The sequence below is a fragment of the Pteropus medius genome, unplaced genomic scaffold (genome assembly GCF_902729225.1).
Source record: "Pteropus medius unplaced genomic scaffold, Ma_sr-lr_union100, whole genome shotgun sequence".
In the NCBI taxonomy this organism is placed as follows: domain Eukaryota; kingdom Metazoa; phylum Chordata; class Mammalia; order Chiroptera; family Pteropodidae; genus Pteropus; species Pteropus medius.
In genome coordinates, this window is record NW_024344253.1 from 11188999 (window position 1) to 11212214 (window position 23216).

The 23216-nt window shown below is 39.4% G+C and overlaps 1 protein-coding gene and 1 pseudogene across 1 annotated transcript in view; one reads left to right on the forward strand and one right to left on the reverse strand.

Annotated features, from left to right (window-relative positions):
* The window catches only part of NHSL1 (NHS like 1), a 206201-nt gene that overhangs the window by 53400 nt on the left and 129585 nt on the right, over positions 1 to 23216 (forward strand).
* On the reverse strand, positions 18518 to 18636 carry LOC120608036 (uncharacterized; annotated as a pseudogene).

Here is a 23216-nt window from a genome sequence, read left to right on the forward strand (position 1 = left end):
TTTTGACCTCATTCTAGCTGACGAAGCTGTTTTCCTAGATATTTTACTCCCACTGCTAATAGTCTTGGTGGGAGGAGGGGCAAATAGACTGGTTTCAAATTTCCGAAGATCTAGAAGGACCTGTTCTGGGTTCCTCCCCTTGGGCTCAAGTTGTCAAGTGAGTCCTGTGGTCTGGTTTATCCAGACTTGCAGGAGCACCCCTGCCCTTGCTAAACATTGACCCACATACTTGGGTGGGAAGGTACACTGAATGAACTTTCTCCTCTCCTCCGATTTCTCTCTGTCTCTCCTTCCCTACTCCCTCCTTCTTTCTCTCCCTTCTCCCCAGACCTCTCTCACGTGAGAAGTTGTAATATCAAGAATTGGCTTGGGCTACCTCTGCTATAAGTTGTACTACTCAGTAGAGTGACTATTCTTAAATTAACTGTTGTTCGTTGACTAGTATCTTTGTGTTCAAGAAATGTTAGAACTAAGTATCTAATATTTATGAAGTCACACTTGCAACTGTTTTTTAACTTTAGTTAGCAACTGTACAACAGTGGTAGTATCTGTGCTATAATGTATAGAGTCCGTACAAGTCTCTTCATGTATTTCAGAAACAGCATTGATAAGAAATCAAACTTGTGTATGAATTCATTTGCTTCAGAAAACAACAAATCAGTCTTTAGGTTTATTATTTTGGGACTTTGCTAAATTTGATTAGAGCAGATATTTCGAAATAGTCTGCTTCGACATCAGTAGAGGCATAACCAGGAGTCGTAGGTATTGGCATAACCTTGGGCACTGCACTTCGCGTCAGTGGACATTAGTTTGAATTTGCATACTCCTCCTCCTCTTACTATTATTTTTTAATTTGAGTATTATTTTTTAAGGGCCTGGCTTGCTTGCTTCAGTTATTTCTATATCAAAGAGTTTTCTTAAACTGGCCACCTCCACTCATATGTAACTTGAATGTCTTTCCATAGTTAAAGATGATGGTTGGGAGTATGTGTATGAATGGAAACATCCTTTTCACCAACAAAATAGCTACAGTGACAAGAAAGGACTAGAAGGCAACATTTTAAACATATAGTACAAAGACTTTGATCCATGTAACAACACAGTTTTTGTCAGGTTGCTGCCTGGAGGGAATGAATGGGCTGGAAAGCTCTCCGTTGTGGAGAGAAGGTATGAATGAATTGCAGTTACCTGGCTTGCACTCTGCAGCAGCCGGTAGGGGCCTGGGGGCAGAGGCTGAGACTTGGGGAGTGCTAGGCTTCCTCGCTCTCTCCCAGAGCCCTGGAGCTATTCTGTCTAAACTCAAATCCCAGCTTTGCCATTTCCTAGGTTTTTAATCTAAGGTATATTATTTAAATTTGCTGTGTCCCAGTTTCCTCAGCTGTAGTGGAGATGTGCGTAGATAGTAGCTACTTCGTGTGGGTATTGAGAGAATTCAGTGAGTAACTCACTTCAGAACAAGTCCTGCTGTATAGCAAGCACTCATTTCATTTAGTCATCAGGAAGCTACAAGTAACAGATCCCAAATAATGGTGATTAATAGGTGAGAATGTTTATTTTTCTCATGTAATGAGAAGTTCATAAGTGGCAGCCCAGGGCTGATATGGTGGTTTTATGAGGCCATCATCACTCTCCACTCTGCTATCCTTAGTGTGTGTGTCTGTCACCTCATAGTCTAGCGTGGCTGCCTCATCTCAAGCATCTTTCTTAGGCTCCAAGAAGGAAAAAGTGGAAGGGCGAAGGGCAAAAGGTGGGCACCAGATGAATTATCTCATCTTATAAAAAGATTTTCCAGAACCCCCATCCATCAATTTCTACTTATATCCAGTTGGCCAAAATTATACACATGGCCTTATCTATATAAGGGAGGAGAGGGAATGTAGTTTTTAAAATCGGGTGCATCATCATCCCCAGAAACACCAAGGTTGCTATTGCTAGGAAGGAAGAAGTAGGAAATGGATATTGGATAGGCAAACCAGCAGCATCTGCCTACAAACAGGAACCTTGAAGGGGAAAGGTTTCGGGATCCTGCTTAGGAATTATGGAAAGATACAGGCCATGTGCAGTGAAGCAGCAGCATACATTTCAGCCAGTCCCAGATGTGAGGCTTGCACTGACCTATCCAACATCTTCCTCCTGCTTTCCCAGCCTTGCCTGCCTCCCTCCTCCATTACCTTCCCAGGGATTTCAACATCCTTACCAGGCATTTCCCCATTATTCTGTTGCCCACAAATTCCAGGGTCCTTTGGGGGTGCACCTGGAGGCAAGGGCAATTTGGCAGTCCCACCCGTGCTGAAGCCAAGATGCAGGGCAGCTGGTCATCCACAAGGGGATGGGAGCCGGCAAGTAGCATGCCTTTGGGGAATTTCCCAGTGTCCAGCTCTGCTTGCTGTGCATTTTCCTCCTCTAATAGAATTCGTAGGCCTACGTACTTCCTCAGTTTTATTGACATTCCGTTCCCATGCTGAGTGTTGATGAAATGGAAAAAGAGCCTTTGCCTGAATTTGTCAGCAGGGGAAAACTTGGCTCAGGCTCTTGGACCCAGGCGTGGTGTTTCCCATCTGCGGTGGCCATCACCGAAGTGACTTGCTTACAGCACACATCAGTCAGTGGTTCTGAATATGGGGAAGGGCAAGAGGCCAGATGTCATCATCTAAAACTCTGCCTCAATCAGAAATAATAGAAGATGTCTCAGCATGGGAACAACTACTTAAAGCTTAGTCTGGGGCTTTGTTATAGGCTGTTTTGTTAATAGCCGGTACCTTGGCCTGCATTTTGTTCAGCGCACAATACCAGCCAGCATTTAAGCAACTTTCCATACCTGTTTGCAGCAGTCACACTTCCCTCCAGAATCAGTAAACTTTTCGTTTAAAAAAAGGAGTTTGAGCTGGTGTGGTGGTTTCTCTGGATTTGCTTTAAATCTACTTATAATTCCATTCGCTCTCAGTAAAGAGCCAATGCAAAGGCAATTAAGGACAGTTCATTATGGAGGCAGAAATCTGCTTCGTAGTCGGGCTGAAACTGAAAATGCCCTCTGCTTTAAAAAAGACGTCCCCTCCCTCAGTCAAGTGGCTTGTAAATGCAGTGGATCAGCAAGGGATGTTAATTTTTCAAAAGTGTATATTTAATTTGTTTAATGCTGTTTAAATTCTGCAAACCTGCTCATTTAGTACAGGGAAGATATCTCTAAAGCCCGTAAGTAAAAGATAAATGCTACTGTGTCAGACTAGTTAGTTACAAAGGAAGATGGTTGAAAGACTTGTATGTCAATTCCATTTATATACATATTTACATATAAGTATATATATTTCAATTCAATTTATATATGGAAACCTCTTAGTAAATTATTCAAACATTACAATTCTCCTTGACACCCTATCCCCTCCTCAGAGGTAACCAAGGTTTTCGCTCCCACAGAGCCTTTTTTATTCAGTCACTTTATTAAGAGAATATTCCTCCATGTATAGGCACTGGTGCTTCTTAAGGTTATTGCAGTACTGAACACTTGTTTTGAGGTTACCATCAAAGATAACTTTTTTATTACAATTCTGCCAGCACCTCTCAGAGGCTGATGTGGGCTGACTGGAAGTGGTTAAGCTCCGTAATCATGCGTCTAATGTTGTCTTCTCAAACCTGTCAGTGTTTGAGAAAATGTTGAGTTTATTGAGCATTCATTCATCCCATAAATATTACTAAGCACCCAATTATGTGCCAGGAGCAAAAATTTCTTGCAGTTATTGTTTCTCTAATAAGGCCTAAGAATTCTATTAGAGGAGGAAAAACCAATGGTTTCTCCCTGTCATATATCTTTCCAGACGTTTTCGTATGCATTTATATTTACCCATGGAAATCATCCTTAAAACTGCATTTAGTAGTATAGTGTACGTTAATACAACTTTCTGCTTTTTTCAGAACAATGTATCTTTTTAAATCGAAATATATTTGACATGTTATTTTGATACATTTATATATGCATATATATAATAATATCATGTTATTTTAGCAATAATTAGCACCTCTCTCACATTACATAATTATCATTTCTTTTTAGTGGCGGCAATAATTAAGTTCTAGTCTCAGAGTAAGTTTGATCAGAACACTATATCTTGAATTTTATTATATTCCAGTGCCTTTATACTTGTCTCATTCTTTTTTTTTTTTTTTTTTTTGCTACATACTGTTCTATATTTTAGATGTACCATAGTTTCAGTCATTCCCGAGTGATTGGACATCTAGGTTGTTGCCAATGTTTTTGTTTTTAGCTTTGTTTTTTTGGGTGTGATAAACTAGGATGCAGTTCTTATGTTTGTCTTCCTGTACATATATGCGAGTGTTTTGCCGGGACAGATAGTGAGAAGTAAGATATTTGAGACATAGAGTGGTGCATTTAAAATATTAATGGATACTTCCAGGTTGCCTTCTAAAGTGGCTATACTGATGTTCCCTTCCAGCAGCATATGATAGTTTAAATATACTTTATTATATGGCACTTCTTTTCTGTGTTTAGGCAGCCTTTAATGTTTGGCTTTTGTATACATTTTTATTATATGACATGTCCTGGGGCTACATTTAGTACATATGTATATTTAATGATGCTTTTAATTAGATATGATGGAGAATATGAAATCACTCTTACTCCAGTGAAGCAGCAGCAGGACACTGAGAAATCGTGTTACTCTTAACTCTCTCTACTTTAGTAAAGTGCATATGTATAAAAAAACATTTTAAAATGTACCTTTTGATTGCTATGTATAATTAGCATTGTTAGTTACTTAACCAAGCATCTGTCCTCCCAATACTTTTCTTATTAGCAGAATCTCTTTTTCTTCTTCAGAAAAGTGACCCTAATTCAAGAGTAAATCACTGAAATTCTATTCTTGCCACTTGAGTGTAGGTGTAAGCATATGATGTAGTTCTAGCTCACAAGATAAGGCAAGACACGAGTTGAAGGACTTTTTCTTCTTTTAGAAGGAAGGACACAGGAAGAGGAGAACTCTTATTTCACTGTGACACCTGTGACAGCTGCCACCATCTTCTAATCAGAGCAGCATGCTGAGGCAAGAAAGAAATTGGGTCCTCGATCTACCAGATCAGTTAGGAAGGCTGTCAGCTGCATATAACACAACTTCAGCTCAAGTGGTTTAAATAGGATTTTATTTTTCTCATTTATCTTGGCTCAGCTTCTCAGCGATGCCATCAAGGCTGAGGTTACCTTCCATATGCTGACTTTTCCCTTTAAGCTGTTATTTCCTGGTCACAAGTTGGCTGTCTCAGCTCTAGGCAAGAGGCACTCTCATTTAGTAGGAAGCAAGGGCCTCTCGGTGGACTGGCTCTCCCCATCATTGCCAGCCCTAGGTCAGTGGCCGTCTACCTCACATGCTAATTGGGAAGTCAGATATCAAGTAAGTATAGAGAAAAACAGTTTTCGTGATTTGCCTGTTAGACCAGACTTGATTTATCTCCTAGTGCAGTTTTGCACTAGTCATACAACAAATAAACTATCTTTCTGTTTGAGCCATTTTGGATTGGGGTTTTGCCACGTGTAGCCAAAACAGTTCTAACAAATACAATTAAATGGGACCATAATGCCAAAATTACTGTGCTGCTTCTTTAAGGCATGAATCTAGTTATGTGTTCCTTTGATGGATATGTGTTATTTGTGCCTTTTTCTATGTGTTCTGTTAATAACATCTTTATTTTCTTTTGGGAGACTTCCTGTCACATTCTTGGTTTCTGTGGCTTTGGGGGCAGTTGAGTATGTGGGCCCTTGCCCCAGGCCGAGAACAGAATTATCATCTTAGGTTCACTGAACCAGCCAGAATCAACCATGAGTCTTTAGCTGGAACTATGAAGAGAGGATGAAACACAAAGGAAATTGGAGCTGAGAGGAGACCGAAAGAGTCATCTTTCAATCTGTTTATTCCTGAGAGCTTCACTTTTTTTCTTCAAGTTGTGTTTTTAGTCATTGCTACTGAATGCCTAACTGATATCACCTCCAGACCTAACTTTTATTTTTTCTTAAGTCTTAGTTGTCTCGAAAATTCGTTTTGGGCCCTTTGGGAGGAGATGTCGGTAGAATCCTGTGGGGGCAAACATCTCACTTGTCTCTTGTTGTCCAAGTTGAAGCAGATGGGAACGGCATGGGGAGGAAAGGTAGGAATGTCCTGGTGAGTCCTCAGGTCACGTATGTGGGAGGAGAGTGGCAGCATGCCAGGTGCCTAAGATACATTGTGCAGCTGAGCACATCTCTTCCTTACAAGGGCCATTCCTGGGGGTGGTGCAGCGGGGTATGGCAATATCAACGGTAGTGATGACGATGATAATTACTGATATGCATGTAAATTTGCATACTTTCATGGGTTCATAAATATTCTGAAAACCATCCTTTCTCTTTACATGCCTAACATCTCGTAGTCACTGACAAAGTAGATTCTCAGTGCAGTGGGGTTGAACAAAATGTGCCTATCATGTAATTATCTTTCTTATGTTTAAGATTTCTTCCTAATCCCCTGGAAGGCAGCGATAGTCTCAGTATCCTACTAAGTGTATATTATGATGTAACTGACACAGTTATTTATCTTATAAACTGTAGTTTTGTTTACAGCGGCAGTTGGGGGAGACCCCTCTGCTTTATTTTTTGCCAAGTTATCCTTGTTCTAAGTAGTGACTGTGGTCTGTAGTCCATAGTAACAGACCAGGAATTTTCTTTATGGAAAGTTAACAAGAATAAGAAAAGTTAGTAGAAATAAAACTTTCAGTATGGGTACTAAAGTGTTATCGAACTTAATAGGCTCAAGAAATGAGTTTGTCCTACAGATCTGTCACATTATAACAATGCCTTTTTTAAAGAGAAAACAGGAATCTTGGATTGAAATTTGTATAAAATTTCCAACTCTTATCAGTTTGAGTTCACTTGCATGTATGGAACCTACAAATGAGCTAGTTTTTTGAAAAACTGCTAAAATTCTGTTACATGTATGAATTATAACTTTTGTATTTGGATTATTAGTGCTAAGTTTATAAAATCTTAAGACCATTTCGCTGTTGAAAACTGACTTTCTTTATCCCAGAAATTATTCGGGATGAAAAACACATCATTGAAAGTAGTTTCTATGATCTTCTCACAGACATGTTAGCGTACCCTTCAAACAAACTAAAGCTTTCACTTAATATGATTTCTGCTCTTGTGAACTAAAATATGTGTTTGGACAAAGCAGCATCTTTGGTCTAGAATTCTTTTGTTGGGGCTCACTGTTGTAGAACAGATTTCCCTGCTGAGCGGCTGCTGCTTTGCCCTGTGGCCGGATCCTCCGTGAGGCTGGCAGGGTTGAAGGTCATTGTGGGTGGGCTGGAGAGGCAGCAGCTCCTCTGTTAGGATATTCAGGTCAAACCATAGCATCTCCCAAGAGGACCTCCAAGGTGCAAAAGAGGCATACAGCATTCCTCCTTATCCAAGGTTTCACTTTCTGTGGTCCAACCGTGGTCCAGAAATATTAAATGGAAAATTTCGGAAATAAACAATTCATTAGTTTGAAATTGTGTGCTACGTGCTGTTCTGAGTAGCGTAATGAAATCTTACATCGTCCTTCTCTGTATTGCCAGGGAGGTGAGTCATCCTTTTGTCCAGTGTCCTCATCCACCCCTGAGTCAGTTTGTAGCCATCTCCATGATCAGATCAACCGTAAGTGGTATTGTAGTGCTTGTGTTCAAGTAACCCTTATTTTCCTCAGGAATGGCCTCAGGGTGCAAGAGTAGTCATGCTGGCAAGCCAGACGTGCCAAAGGGAAGTTGTAAAGTGGTTCCTTTTAGTAAAAAGCTATGTATGTATAGGAAGACACATGGTATATATAGGGTTTGGTGCTGTCTGCAGCTTCAGTCATCCACTGGGGGATGTATCCTCCATGGATAATAGACTAATATACTGCCTCCTCTTGCAGTCACTTACTGTCAGAGTCTAGATTGAGGGACTTTTAATTTTAATTTATAGTAGGAATGAGTTTAAAGACATTACAAAGCATCTATTTGATCTCTTGAGTATGTTCCCTTTGAATAGTTGTCCTTCAGAAACAGACCTTAGCATTTAACTTTAAAGCCATGCGGGATGCGGGGAGGCAGACGGGACACTCTACTCTGTGGTTATGACTAGTGACGGTCCTTACATTTATGAGGCATTCGTCACCGCTTTTGTTCTGTGCAAAGCACTTTGTTTTTCTTGAGTTCCCCAAGCTTTTGTACACTGAAGAAAAAAAAGCAAAGCATCAAAGTTTTAATCCTGATTATATTCCATCTTATTTCCAACTCAACTTCAAAGAAACTTGCATGATTTTAAGGAGTAATATGTAAATTGAAAATCATATTTCTATAAGATTCTTAGCTTTTTTTTGCTTATGGACCAGATGAGGTGTTTTTGCCTTCAGATCTGTTTCAGGGCTGACCTGTATGAACTTTTTTTTCCTTTTTTTTTGGTTTGTTGTATCAGATGATGGTATATTTAGAAATAATGTTCATTGCAACAATGTCAAAAACTTATAAAAGGGAGACTATGGCTGATTCATCTCTTTGTTCAAAACATTAACACTGTGGCTGGCATTCAGTGAATGGATGAATTTATTGCTTTGGTGCTTACCACAGGTCAAACATGATGCTCATTTCTGGAGATACAAAGTTTAATAAGGTACTGCTGTTCTTTATGAGATGGAAGAGAGAGGTGAAGAAGAAGATGTAATTCCTAAACAGTGTGGAGCATTACAGGTAGATGCACCGGGGAGCACTTTATTCAACTCTGGGCACTGCCTCTGTGCGGACGCCCTACCTTAGCTGTTAAGGAAGTAGCACAGGTAAGCAAGAGGAAGGTGAGCAGGGGCGTGAGTCACAGACCACAGAGGGGCAATAAACAGCATGACTTACGAAGATGGCGTGGGGCTCACTGTCTGGAAGCAAAATCATTTTGGTTATATGACACCTCACTTTCATGGGCATTTTTCCTTTGTGGTTGTGCTTAATGTCTTAGAAATATCCTTCAACTCAAATAATAAAGTCATAGTGGGGAGATAGAGTGAGCAGAACTAGAACACTGCTGAGAGAACAATACCTTTGTCCTTTTCGTGCTCAGTAGCTACTTGCCACATCTATTAATATAAAGGGCTGATAAAAATCGGTTCTGTTTTTGACTGCTGCAGTATTTTAATTCTGGCAAAGTCTTTCGAGGTGAGAATGTGTTTATACCTTTATTTGTTTACATACAGAGGTAATTGGATGAGCACATACCGAGAAATGGTAATATCCAAGTTAGGTCTGTGGTCTTGTTAATTGTGTTGTGCCCATCGGTTTCCTGTTTCCCATGTGCTATAGTTACGTGAGATCTCACCACTGGGGGAAGGTTGGGTGATGGGTACGCTGGTTTCGTTACTATCGTTGCAAGTTCTCATGAGTCTATAATTATTTTAAAAGTTTTAAAAAAGGTAGAGAGGATGTGTCAGTAAAGTTAATATTAAGAAAGTCAGGTCGTTTCCTTACGTTTGAAACAATTTGGCACAACCAGATCATAGCACAAATAACATTCTTGTAATTCATTCATTCACCAGCTCTTCATCAAGTTCTTTACTTAGTGTCAGGCATTATCTTAGGTGCAGAATAATGGAGGCGCATCCTTCTGCAAAGGGTTAGCCAGGAAGAGCAACACAGCCCTTTTGTTTCTGCGTGGTGGAGCTGGGGTTCTAAACCTGAGGCTCATGGATTTCAGGGGTAACATGTGTATCATGTGCTTCCTGCAAAAAGTGTCCTTAGATTTTCAAAGGTTAAGGACTGATGCCTTGGATAAGTCTCTTGTGTGGATTTCGAAAAGAAATTTCGATAGATAGGAAAATCCTGAATGCAGTCAGCCTCTTGCTCAGTTGTCTTTGGGGAGCTTCAGCTATGTATATTTCTCTTTAGTTGACTAATAGAAAGTGTCAGATTCTTAGAAAAAGTTGACCCCCCTAAACTAAAATATTTAGAGCTGTTGAATTGATCATTATGACTATGAGTTTTGGGGTGCTCAACTCATTTCACAAAGCTTATATAAATAAAGAAACTTCTGAAGCATTTCTGAAGGAGCTTAGGTGTGACACCTAATACTGAACACTATGTTGGCTGTGAATACCTTTCTGGTGCCCTCTGTTCCAAGTAGCCAACTTCCTACATATCTCTGCTATTCAGAATCTGTGTGGTCTTTTAAATTAGTTCCAGGTAATGCTTAAAATATTCACAATATGTTTTACATGTTCCCTCTTCTACATGTGGTTGGTACAGTCGTGTGGTTTTTCTCTCAAAAGTTAAAATTGATCTGGAATTTACGTTGAAATATATTGCCCTCCAACCTTGGTAACACTTAGTGCGAATGACATGTTTCCATTTTAAAGAGGTGAGATGTTCTTAAAATGAGAAATTCAAAGTGAGAGAAGGGGATTTGGGACTTAAATAGGTCTGGTTATACCTGTAAGAATTTATAAAGGTAACTTTTAAGTCAGCCTGCTGTCTTTAAACCGTCTTTAAACTTGAGGGCAGAGGTCAAGCTCAATTATGTTGGTTTCTCAGCTCCCCATGTGGGGTCTGGCACACAGTAGGTGTCCAGTAATTGTTTGATAAAAGACCTTCTCACTTAAGCACCATTTCTACTTGTGCAGTTGCCATGAAGCTTCATAGTGCTTACACAGGAATACAGAGGAAAAGCTTTACACTGGCCACAGCATTCTGGGGGCTGGGGCACTGAGTGGTGTTTAGTTTTTTAAATGTTCAAAATCCTCAAGTGGTTTTCCCCAGAGGTGTATAAAATGTTATCCTTTTCTCAGCAAATGATTTCATTTTAAAAGCTTAAAGCTAATAGTTACATTTTAGCCAGTTGCTTAAGTAGCTAATTTTGAGAGTATAAGGCCTCTTTCTTCTTTCTATAAAAGGAAACTGAAGCCAGAAAATAACAATGTGAGCTGAGTTAATTTTTGTTGATGTTGGCAATTTCTCTTAGTTTTAGAGATTTCTCTGTGGGTGCTTCACATGCTTTACTATGATGATGTCCATTGTAGATTTATGAACTGTCTAAGAAGGAATTCTGTTTTAATTTCTCACAGCATAGCAGTGTCTTAAATGCATGGATTCTCAATGCATCTGATGATGAGGGTGTATTTCTAAACATTTTCATATGCCAATGATGAAAAGGACAAAAAGCATGTCACATTCAGTTTAAGTGGATTCCTTTTGAACTGCTGTATTCATGGAAAATGATTAATGCCCCAAATTGATGGAAAGATTTAAGATTAAAATGAATAAATATTTAAAAACCTATCAACATGGAGAAATCATTTGCACTTCTATGGAAACTGAAATTTAAAATGTAATACCTTTATTTGCTCAGAAGAAAGTAAAATAATAAATGTAAACATGTGCATGATCTGTATGCTGAAGATTATAAAATGCTAATGAAGGAAAAGAAGACAAATACCTAGAGACATACCGTGTCCATGGACTAGAAGATTCACATAATAAAGATGTCAGTTCTCCTCCAAATTGATCTTAGATTTAATGTAATTTTTATCAGAGTTTCAGCAATGTTTTTATAGAAAGATACAAAGTTATCCTAAAATTCATATGGAGAAAGTCCATCAAATAGTCAAAACAACTTTGAAAAACAAAAAAATGGGTCTAATTACTTTTTCTGATGTTCAGGCCTACTATGTAGCTACTGTAATCAGTGCATTGTGGTGTTGGGGATGGGTAGACAATAGATCAGTGGAACAGAATAGAGAGCTTAGAAGGAAATCCACATAGATATGTTCACTTTCTGACAAAGGAGAAAAACAATTCAAGTGAAGGGGAATAGTTTTTCAATAAATGCACTATACCTCCACAGGCAAAAAAAATGTCCTGTGACCTAAGCCTTATACTCAAAATGGATCATGGACTTAAGTGTAAAACATAAAACTATAAAACTTCTAGGGGGAAAAAAAAAAGCAAAAGATTTTTGGGACCTAAAACTAGGCAAAGATATGCACAAACATTTCACTGAATAGGATATACAGGTGATAATAAGCATATGAAAAGATGTCTAACATCATTAGCCATTAGCGAAATACAAATTAAAACCATAATGAGATACCACTATATACCACTCAGAATGACTGAAATAATAACACCAAATGCTAGTGAGGATATGGAGAAACTAGATCACTCCTGTTTTGCTGACATAGCCACTCTGGAAAATAGTTTGCCATTTCCATTTAAAACTAAAAGGGACTTGCCATATGACCCAACAGTTGCACTCATATATCCCAGAGAGATGAAAACTTGTGCCTAATTGTTAATAGCAGCTTTACTTGTAATAGCCCCAAAGTAGAAAGTACCCAAATATCCTTCAGTGCTTGAACAAACTGGTATATCCATATCATGGCATTGATACTCAATAATAAAAAGGAATGAACAAATGATACACACAGAAAATCTTGGCTGAATCTCAAGGAAATTATGATGAGTGAAAAAAAATTCTCCAAATAGCATAATTATAGAGATGGAGAACAGATTCATGATTGTCGGGGGTCAGGGATTTGGGGGTAGGTGTAGCTATAAAGGGTTAGCAGGGGGTGTTATACGAATTGTGGTGGTAGTTCTACAAAGTGACGTATGGTAAAATTGCATAACATCACGTGTGCATACATAACAACCACAACTCCATATATCCCTGGTGGAATCTGAATAAGATGAATGAATTGTAGCAGTGTCACTTTCCTGGTTTTGATATTGTACTGTAGTTATGTGAGATGCTAATATCAGGAGAGGCTTGGCGAACGGTGCATGGGACTTTCCTGGACATTTCTTTGTACTTTCTTATCGATTGATAATCACATTCAAAATAAGTTTTTAAAAAATAAACCTGACGCTTTTCTTTCACATCCTAAAATAAAATAAAATAAAATAAAAAATCCAGTTTAATTCTTAGTTATCATTTTTTAGTATATGCATGATGCTGTCTCGTTGTCCTAGGAATATTGATACACTTATTGTGTTTTAGTAATTTGTAATTTGGTAGATCTAATGAAAAAGTTAAAGCATATACATTTCCTTACTCTTTAACATTAGTTTTTGTTTCTGTAGTTAAATGAATTCCTGAGTTTCTATAGCGCTTTTGACTGATTTGAGAAAAACTTCAATGGTCGGTCTTAGTCATCATTTCACATTTATCAAAGAGTAATTTTTTTAAAGAATAGTATTCCTCATGTCTTTTTCTGCATGACAGGTGCAGTTGAGCAATAGCAACATGTGTCCAGGGATGGAACTGCATGTGTGACAAAAGGTTAAAGGGTTTTCCAACAGACTACGAAGAATGTTTTACATTTCCTTAATGACCTAGGTGTTGGTTTTGTTTGACATTGGGTGTACAGAAAACTGGAGAACATAACAGAATTTTAAAATAACAATGAATATGGTTGCTGTGTTAGAATGAAAGAGTTAAAAATCAGGCCAAGGAGTATAATCAAAAGATGCCTAACAATCCTGGTGAAGTTTACTTTAGATCAAAGTTACAGGATAAATCGTTTAGATTTATAGTGGAACCAGATTTTATAGTCATTCTTTTCCAGTTAATCTAAATTCTATCATGTACATTTAATATCTTTAAAGGTAAATGAAGACACATAATATTGAAATGGAATCTTTTGTCCTCTATTGAATTTAACATTTTCATAATTATCATACCAAAATACTTTCAGATGGTTAACAAAGACTTAGAAATGAAGGCAGCTTTTTCCAAGTAGATATTGTATTCTGATACAGAGTGACACATGTACACATATCATGTTGCAGAATGTAGTGGCCATTTTTGTGGGATGAATTTTCTGAACACATTTTGAAATATCGAAGATTAGGATTATTGTAAAACATAATTTTTCCTCTCATAAGTTAAAAGCTTGTGGTCCCTAGAATTGCCAAACATGAATTCTAATGAGGATATTAAGATCTAAGTGTCTGAATTATTTTCTGTTTACTAAAAACATTAAGAAATTTTTAGTGAAAATCTGGATTTTAAAAAACACCAAAAATTATTTTTCCATTTAAATTCACTGTAATTTAATAAGAAACAAATAGTCTGAACCCAAGAAAACTTGGGTTGCAATAGATTTTCTTAGCAGTATTCTCTTTTAATTAAAAAGTAAAAGTTTAAAAACATTCGGAAAGGAAGTTCTTAGATTTTTTCACTCAGTAACCTAGAGTTTAATGACCCCGTATAGTCCTGATAAGCAGTAGATTTTGCTAATTCAAGTTGAAAGAAGGCAGCAAGAGGACATCAAGTGTATTGCTTCACTTAAAATTTACTACATTTTTGTCTGGGTATTGAGAGTATTATTTCCTGAATTTTTTCAGCACTAATCAACAGAGAGGACACGTAAGATACATTGGAGTTACTTTCTGGTTTGTTCTAGAGGTACCACTATCCTAACCCAACCTGAGACCTTGTCTTGAAATCAGATTGGACCAAGCTGAACATCTGTCATTTGATAATCTCAAGGTATCTCAAGTACTCAGCGAGAAAGTAGAGGTTTCTAGGGTATCTGGGTTACACACTGGTCAGATAAGCAAATTGTAACTTCATTCGCACCATTATTTCCGCATATATTATACCAGAAAAAAGAAGACTTTAAAGAGTTCCAAATCTCTTTCATATAGTACAGGTTACCGAAAAACATCATGTTGTGTAGAATTTGTTTCGAAAACTATATGACAGAATTCAAAACAATTAGGTAGCTCAGAATGGTTTTTTTTTTTTTTAAGATTATAACATAGGAGTCCCTGTGTTGAGAAGTAAACAAATCTGATCCTAATTTTGCAGCTGGATAAACTTGAACACACACAGAGTAGGTGATCTGCTGATGATCAAACGAGATCTGACAGAAAGCCGGACTCTGAGCTCTGAACTTTGACTCCTGCACCTTTTGCAATCTAATGGTTGAAAACACAAGTGACCTGAATTAAAAAGAAATGTACAGAAGGTCATTTACTGTAACTTCATCTTCATTATGGCGCTTAGAGTGTGAGGATGCTGTCATCCTAAAAGGAACAGGGGCAGGATTGAGCATCGGTGGAATCCCAGTTTTTCTCACTGTACTGCAAGGAAAAGCTGCCATCTTTTTAGTCTGCTCAGACAAATTTGAATCTGTGAGCACTGTGGAGAAGGGCCTCTGCTCAGGGGTTTTGAAAGCAGTACTTAGAAGAAAGACACGATCTTTATGAAGGTGGCAGATAATATTGCCCTGTGATTCTCTTTTAGGAATCATCAGGAGGGTTTGGAAGAGTAGGACAGGCAGCCAGCTACACTGAAGTGTTAAGAAAATGAAGAGACGATGGTCTTCGTTAGATAATTTTAGGTACTTGATCAACGATTCACTAGCTCAATAAACAAACTCTATTTTGTTTCTATATTTGGAGTTGGAAAGCTAAGAAATAGGGAATCTTAAGTTTGCCTTAGATTTTCACATTATTAGAAATGATGTCTGTTATCTCTTGACATTAGGTTATAAATCTGTATTTCTCTTCATTATTTTACTTGTAACCCAAGATGACCTATTAGAAAACCTAGTAGATACCTTTATATTTAAGTGTCACTTTGTCAAATTGATACAAGGCTGCACTGTATGTTACATAAGAGAACACTTATATATTTTTAACTTAATATAATATAAAATTTATTTTTAACTTTTAATCGAAAGATAACACACATACAGGGAAGTATACATATTTAATTGTTTTTGAACTTGTGGATGTCTTTGGTCTTTTGAACCGTTTCACGGTAGAGTAGGTTTGTCCTGCTTCTTGTGCTGCCTTTAATGGATCACGACATTCATTTCTGGGTCTCCCTAATGGGCAGTTGCTACAGAAAGCAAGCAGGGCAATGTTAATGAATGTCATTGACATAGGGCCTGCTAGAAGGAGGGCACCTTAGTCTTTTGTAGTCTCAGTATTTGGAGATCTTAACTTTTTATTGCAAGGTGGGAATCCTGTGCACTTGAAACTTCCCTTGAGAGAGTTTTTGTTTTTGTTTTGTTTAGTCAAACTTAACTCATGCAAGGTAGGGATAATTTGCTGGTGCTGCCTGTAGAGGCTGTTTTAAAGGGTTATCTCATTAAAGCTTTGAGCACCCGCCTTGTCCCCCTCCCGCCCCCACAGCCTTGAATCTGGGACCCTTGGGAGCAGCTCTGCTAAAATAAATTAATTGCAACAAGCTCCTCAGGATGTCCTTTTGTGGTGCTGCTAATTCTTTCAAGAACCTTGGACATTCTGCCAAATGTCTATTACCTCTTCATAATCATAAGCATTTTAACAAATGAAATACTGTTCAGTTTCTTTACTTGCTTTTAAATATGTCATGTTAGTTCAGCAATCAACTTAGTCCATCAAAATCCTATTTTTACTTGTCCATGTAATCCTTTTAGTCTATTTTTAGATTTATTACATGCTTTTCATGTAGTTGATGAAAAAGCTTTCATTTAAAAAATTATTTCCACATGACCCTGGCGGTCTCCCGTTGTAGTTTAACAATAGTTGGGATGTTGCATTGTCTGTTGAAACTGCAGAGTCAATGCTGGCATATCAGGGAACCCTAGACTCAGAGCTAGGACAGCCTTGGGGGTGGTAATTTAACCTCTTCATTTTACAGTCAGATGCCCAGAGTTTCACCAACTTATCCAGGCTTCCTCCACTGGTCAGAAAGTGTCAGTTCTAACTCCCAGATCCTGTTCTTCTGCCTATGTCAGATTGACCCTTGACTCCCTGAAGACTTTCAGATTTTTGCCAAAGGAATGGCCTTCTAGTTGCTTTGCATGAGAACTGCAAAGGAAGAAGTACTTCTGATCTGAATATGTCTGGGTTAAGCTTTCCAAGAGAGAGGTAGGTATATGACCTTTTTTTTTTTTTCCCTTGGGGTTGGGAAGAAGGCAGTGTTAACGAGGAAAGAGACCCAGAAATGCCACCATGCTGTTGATAGGGAGGAGGAAGGTGGACCGTATTGGAACTATGTCTGTGTGTCAGTTACGCACATCCTGTAGCTCGTGCGCGTGCACAGGTGGTGGTGTGGCAGCCAGGAGCCTTGGCAGCCTCTGGGTGCCTCCCTTTCTCTTCTTACCCATCATCTCCATCAGGACTCAGGGTTTTGTTTCCTAACCATTTCTCAGCTCTGCCTTTATGCTGAACTATTCCTACCCATTCAATGTGCATAGGTAACTTTTGTGCCGATTAAAGACATTCAGAAAAGAAAGAGGGAAAAAATTCTTTTTATAATCTCTTCCAGAGTCCCCTATTATATTGAAGTTGATTCTTTTTTCAAAGAAAATTTTTAGTCTTTAATTTTTAACCCTCTTTCCTTTCTTCCCTATTCTGACATACTCTGCTTAAGGCCTATATGTATAAGATAGGTTAAGTAAATATAATGTAGGAAGAAAACTGATTTTTTAAAAACTGCTTTCTATCTCACATAGGCGATCCCCCACTTATGAGATCCTCCACAGAGGCCCACGCCCTGTGCTGTGTATCATACAGTAGTCTTGGCTTTATTTAGCACAATGAACATTTCTGGTTTTGAATTTCTCAGGTGACCTCCAGAGATTCAAGCCACAGAATGAAATGTTGAGCCCCAAGTAAGGGTCATATGATGGATGGGCTGTGTAGGGGAAATTAAGCTCATGTGTGAACCAGCAGACACCCAGATGCAATCGTTGCACTTGAAGGAGCTTTGTGGAACACTTTGTTCTAAGCACTGTACCTCCTCTCAAAGTAATACATTTTTGTTTCTTTGTGAAAACAGCCCACGAGAAAAAAAGGCCACCTGCAAATGCTATTGATTTGTCTGTAAACTTTGGGACTCATTAAAATCTTGCTCTGTAGCCCTTCCCTTATTTATATCAATGTGCCCGATTTATGATACATGCACAACCAATTATTTGTCTATTGACCTCATCTTCCTAGGAAGCAGAACAATGGTTTTTCAGCTCTGGCGGCTGCTCCTTGAGAATCATGTTGGATTCTGTGGATTTGGCGTCGAGCCCAACATCTGTAGAGATAAGCGCTCCCTAGGTGATTCTAAAGTACAGCCATGGTTACAAACCATTGAAACAGACTAGAGCACGCAGATCAAAGAGTTCAGGGAACAGAACGCAGCTCCTTCGAGTCATTCTGCAGGAACAGGTATAGGGACTGTTTTTGCTTAGAGTCAGGGGGAATTGGCAGTCCTGTTGGCCTTGAGAAGCTCTCAGGGATTTAGCTCTGTGGAGGCTCCTCCTCCCAATTCCCATTAGAACTAATAGAGACTCCACCTTATCCTGAAATCGTCGTGAATAGAGTCTAACTCTAACCGTTCCTTGGCTGCTACTAAAGATGGAGAATACAAGGCGAATTCATTCATTCATTCATTCATTCATTTATGGTGAGGCGACCCTTGGTTGACCTCACAGATTGCAAGGACCTTGTCAGTTTACAATCCCTTATTTCTTTAATTATTTTTTTACGCCTACAGCACCTGGTCTTCCTAGGTGGTCTACCATCCAAGTACTAACCAGGTCCAACCCTGCTTAGCTTCCAAGATCAGACGGTTTTGGACTTGCTCAGGGTAGCATGGCCGTAGACCAAAGTGAATTTAGAAAAGCCCTTTCTCTACTCTGTTGTTTGGAAGCTACCGAACCAGCCTAGTGTGTTGCTTGCATTTTATTCCCAGCCCGGTCCCAGATGATAAATGTGATCAAATAAACTGAAATGCCCGTCCTTGGAAATTTACAGCATCATTAGCATATCAAAGTCTGGGAAAGTCCTGTGGTTACCAAAACAAAAAACCCTTTAGAAACTTTAAGTTAAACAAACTTATTTGCATAGGAAGAGACTTTTTGCTCCCATACCTACAACTGAGCAGTTTTTCCCTGACATCATTTTGAGAAAGACTGGCCAAGTCACTTTTTGATTCAGTAATTTTCTTAGGGTTAATTTTTGACAGCTGAACCCCCTTTTAAAATCCTCTTTGAAGTTGGGCTGAATTAACAAATGGAAGGCTTGGCAAAGCAGTTTACTAATTCATAACTACATCCCTCTGCTTTCTTTGTGTTGCTAAGTACTATAATCTTTGACCCGAAAGGAAGAATACTGCTAACAAGTAAATATTTAAAAGGCCCCATGAAGTATAATGTTCATGAGTTTGTGCCTGGAGAGCCTGTCTGCTGGATGAAAGAAATGACTCACTTTTCATCTCCTAAATAGGCTGTTGTTTTACAGTAGGTTGAAAGGAAGTACTTTAAGTGCTAAGGGTTAGATTTCTTTTTATTTTTAGATTTAGTTAGCCATTGGCTTCCCTGATTTGAAGGTGGCGTGGTAAGTCCTAATTCCCAAGTGTGTCAGTGCTCTGGACGAGTGAGTGAGCAGTACTGTGAATGAATGAACTCTTGCTACCAAAGATGACTTGGAACAGTGCGCGGAAACGGAAACATGACTCACTGATGTACTTGAAGAGGATCAAGGGGCCTCACTCAGTTCAGAGCCAGCCCTGACGTGTGGTAGAGCAGGCAGAGCCTGGAAGGGACCCAGGAGATTAGGGTTCTAGTCCCCCCATGGCGCCACTGACCCCCTAGGTGACAGCGGTCTCATCACTAAACTTCCCTACCACTCTGTGCATAATGGGAGGTGTGAATTATTTCTTGCTAGGATAACTTCCAGATTGAAGATTTAATGAGTCTTTGAATTCTGCTGATTTTTCTGGTTTGCGTGGAAGTGGGTGTGTGTTTTAATGGCCTTCAGATGGGATTCATCAAGGCTCCAAGAAACGAACCTTTATTTTTAAAATTTGAAGGGAACTGCTATGACAGAGTTTGACTAGGGGAGTCCATAACAGAAAATGAGAAAACAAGTAAAATTTGATTTGTAAGTCTGTGGGGAACTGATTTCATGTGGCTAAGGCAGTTGGCATCTGTGGTGCTGTTGGAGAAAGGTTCATTATTGTCTGCAGGCCAAAGTTTTGCTCTATCTGGATTTCTTTTTGAAAGCTATAAAATAGCTCCTAGATACCATGCTTGACATACTCTACTATGTTTGTAGATCATATTTAGATCATCCTACTGAAATATACTAACAGTCGTTTTTCCTTAAGAATGCCAACTTACATACATACCTGCTACCTTCTAATTTTTAGTTTTTGTAGTCAGTCTTGTGTAAAAATAATCTGTGTTCTCTTCTCTTCATTCAGCGGTCTTCTTTCATGCAGGCTAGATTGACAGGTACCTTCAAATATCGATGCTGTGCCTATTAGAAACTGCCTGTGTATTCTTTGAAAGTGATAATCCGGCTTATTTAGTTTAATGTTTTGGGGAGCAGGAAGTAGCAGAGGATCGTGACTAATTCTCTTTAGTTTTATGGCTATAGGACTACATTATCACAAAGTAATTGTGCAGAAAATCTCCAAAAACATTTTCAAATGGTCACTTTCAAAGTTAAACCATATTTGAAAGTTTCTGTAATTTTATCCCTTTTTTTCTTGTGGCTTAAGCCACAGTGTAATATTTACTACCAGTGGTTTTTTTTTTCCCTTGAAAAACTGGTAGCAGAAGTCTCTTACCTATTCCTTTTTCTAATTATATTTTGCAAATTCTCAGGTTCAAAAAGATAATGTCTGACAATAATGTCTACAGATCTAGAGCCTCCTACAGTGCTACGTGCTTGACCCACTAGGTGGCGGTATTGCTATTCTTGTTTTGTGTGTGTGTGTTTTTTTTCTTCTGTGGGCAACTGGGTTCAGAAGCTTGACCAGGATCAAATTGTCAATAAATATGTGTTGAAATCAAGATTGCAATCCAGCTCTGCCTGATTCAAATTTTGTGCTTTTCTCTATGTCTTACCGGCATGTTTTTTTTTGGGCGGAGAGGGGAGAGGAAAGTGATAAAGCCTTATTTTTTACATTATCTATTAAATAAATTTTTACCTAACACCCACAGAGTTAAACTTTTCCTTCTCAAGGAATTTGCCCATCATTGGTGGGCAGAAGAAGGGATAACGTGGGTGGCTAGATATTAGTTACCTAAGGCAAAGTAAGGAATCCTATATGATCAGCTTCATGGTGTCATAAGAGTTCTCAGGATGGAGGAAATAAGTAAACATGTAGAGAGTCAGGAATGATGCTACAGGGGAGGGTTTCTGAGATGAGTCCAAAAGGGCAGGTTGGACTCTATTGTGGGGGCTGAGAAGCCTGAGTTTCATTAGCAATGGTGGCTGGTGAGCAGGTGGACAAGATCAAGGCTGTGATTGGAGGGTGATGTGGCAAGATGTGTAGGCCAGGTGAGGTGCAAAGATGGATCAGTCTGAGGCTGGGTGCTGCTGGCGCTTCCCGTAGAAGGAAAAGGGAGAAAGGGGGAGGGATGTCTTGATCTCAGGTTTGTTCAAAGTGGGGTTATCTTTGAGTTTGGATGTGAAGGTATCTTGAAGGTTTAGACCAGCCAGGAAGGGAAGAATAGAAATCTGTAGAACAATGAGGGCTCGGTTGGGAAATGGGTGGTCAGGCTGTTTTCAACTTTTAGGAGGAGGTTAGAGTTTAGCAGGAGGATTAGAGCCAACGCCAAGGTGCAAGGAAGAGGGAGGGCCGAGCCAGGACTGTCCCGACTCCTGACAGAATTTGTACTGAGGAGCAGAGCGATTGGTGGGAGGCATTTCCTCGTTTGAAGTAGAAAGGATCAGAGGGAAAGGAGCACCATGTGTAGAAAAAGAGACTGGCAATACAAAGTAGGGAGCACATGGCATTCATGCTGCAGACAGCCATCAGGAAGCAGGAATGAACCAGGAGAGGGAAGATAGGAGAAATGGGGTTTCGAGGTGAAAAGGAAGGATAGGGGTGCTGGTGGGGTGCCTTGCAGGTCCCCCAGATGAACAGATATGTTGGGGGCAGCAGTAGGGCCCCTACCCTATGTCAAACAGCAAGAGGTTAGTTAGTGCTGCCCAGCTGCTTGTTGCTCACCTGAGTCTTGGGAATCAGTTCCCGGCATGTGGGCAGGTTATGACGGTGCCCATCTCAGGACTGGCCACAAGTTAGCTTGTCGAGGACCTACAGGACCACACATTGTCTGACGAGCCCCCTAGGTGACTGATTTCCTGTTCCTTTTTTCAGACGTTTTGTGTACCTGGGGTGGGGCCCTGGGGTCTGTGTTTTAATGAGCACCCCCAGGACATGTTGATGATCAGGAAAGTTTATGAAACACTGATGTTGGTGCCTTTGGTGCCCTAAAGTCTGGACACTGCCCTCTGTGATGCTTCTTTAGCACCTCACCCATGCTAGCCAGTGCAAGTATAAAAGACGCTTCTGAATTTTATCATGTGGGTTATTGCAGTGGGTGGATACCTGACTTTCTATTTTATAAGATACCTTTCAGGATCTTGTGCTAGTCCCTAATCCAGTTGTAGCCAGTGTTCAAATGCAAATACTCCTGTCTGGGGCTTTACTACGGAGGATGAATTGTTCTGTTCTGCCACCTGCTGATCAACTACAGGCGAGCCAGGTTGTGTTTTGAGGATGGCCCTGTATGAGACACGATTTCACACACCATTTTCAATGGGGCGGTGAGGCAAACCTCTTATTTCTAATAGAGCCATCTGCTCTAATGTTGCAAATCTGACAAAGTTGATTTTCTCCTCTCTCGAGTGTTTTTCCAGCCCAGGTCTTAAAATGTGAATAATGACACATTCTGAGAGAGGAGTTTGCCCTGTCAGTCTCAGAAAGAATGTATTCTATATGCCACATGTCTGTTCTATGGACATATGATTCTGGCAATTCCAGGCAGTGGTGAAGACAGGTGGGATTCAAACTCGAGAGAAGAAGAGAGATCTTGGAAAATTGGCTTACCTCTCTTAGGATCCATGAATTTCATTAATTTCCAATGTGATTACATCATCATTACTTTAAACTGTTCCTGGCCCCAGGTCCCAACTTTGCCAATGACTTAGGCCTGACAATTTCTAAAAATTTTATGGAGTGCCTGTTAGGCGTTGGGTACACAGTGGTGAACTACTGAGATACGGTTCCTGGAGCCACGAAGCGAGCATCATAGTGTTACACACAGCCTCTGAGACTACTTCATCTGTAAACTGAAATTATATGACAGGATAATCTCCGGGATCGCCATTGTTCCCAAGCTTCTGGAACATAAATAATCAGCATGAAGTGTGGGACTTAATTTTCCTAG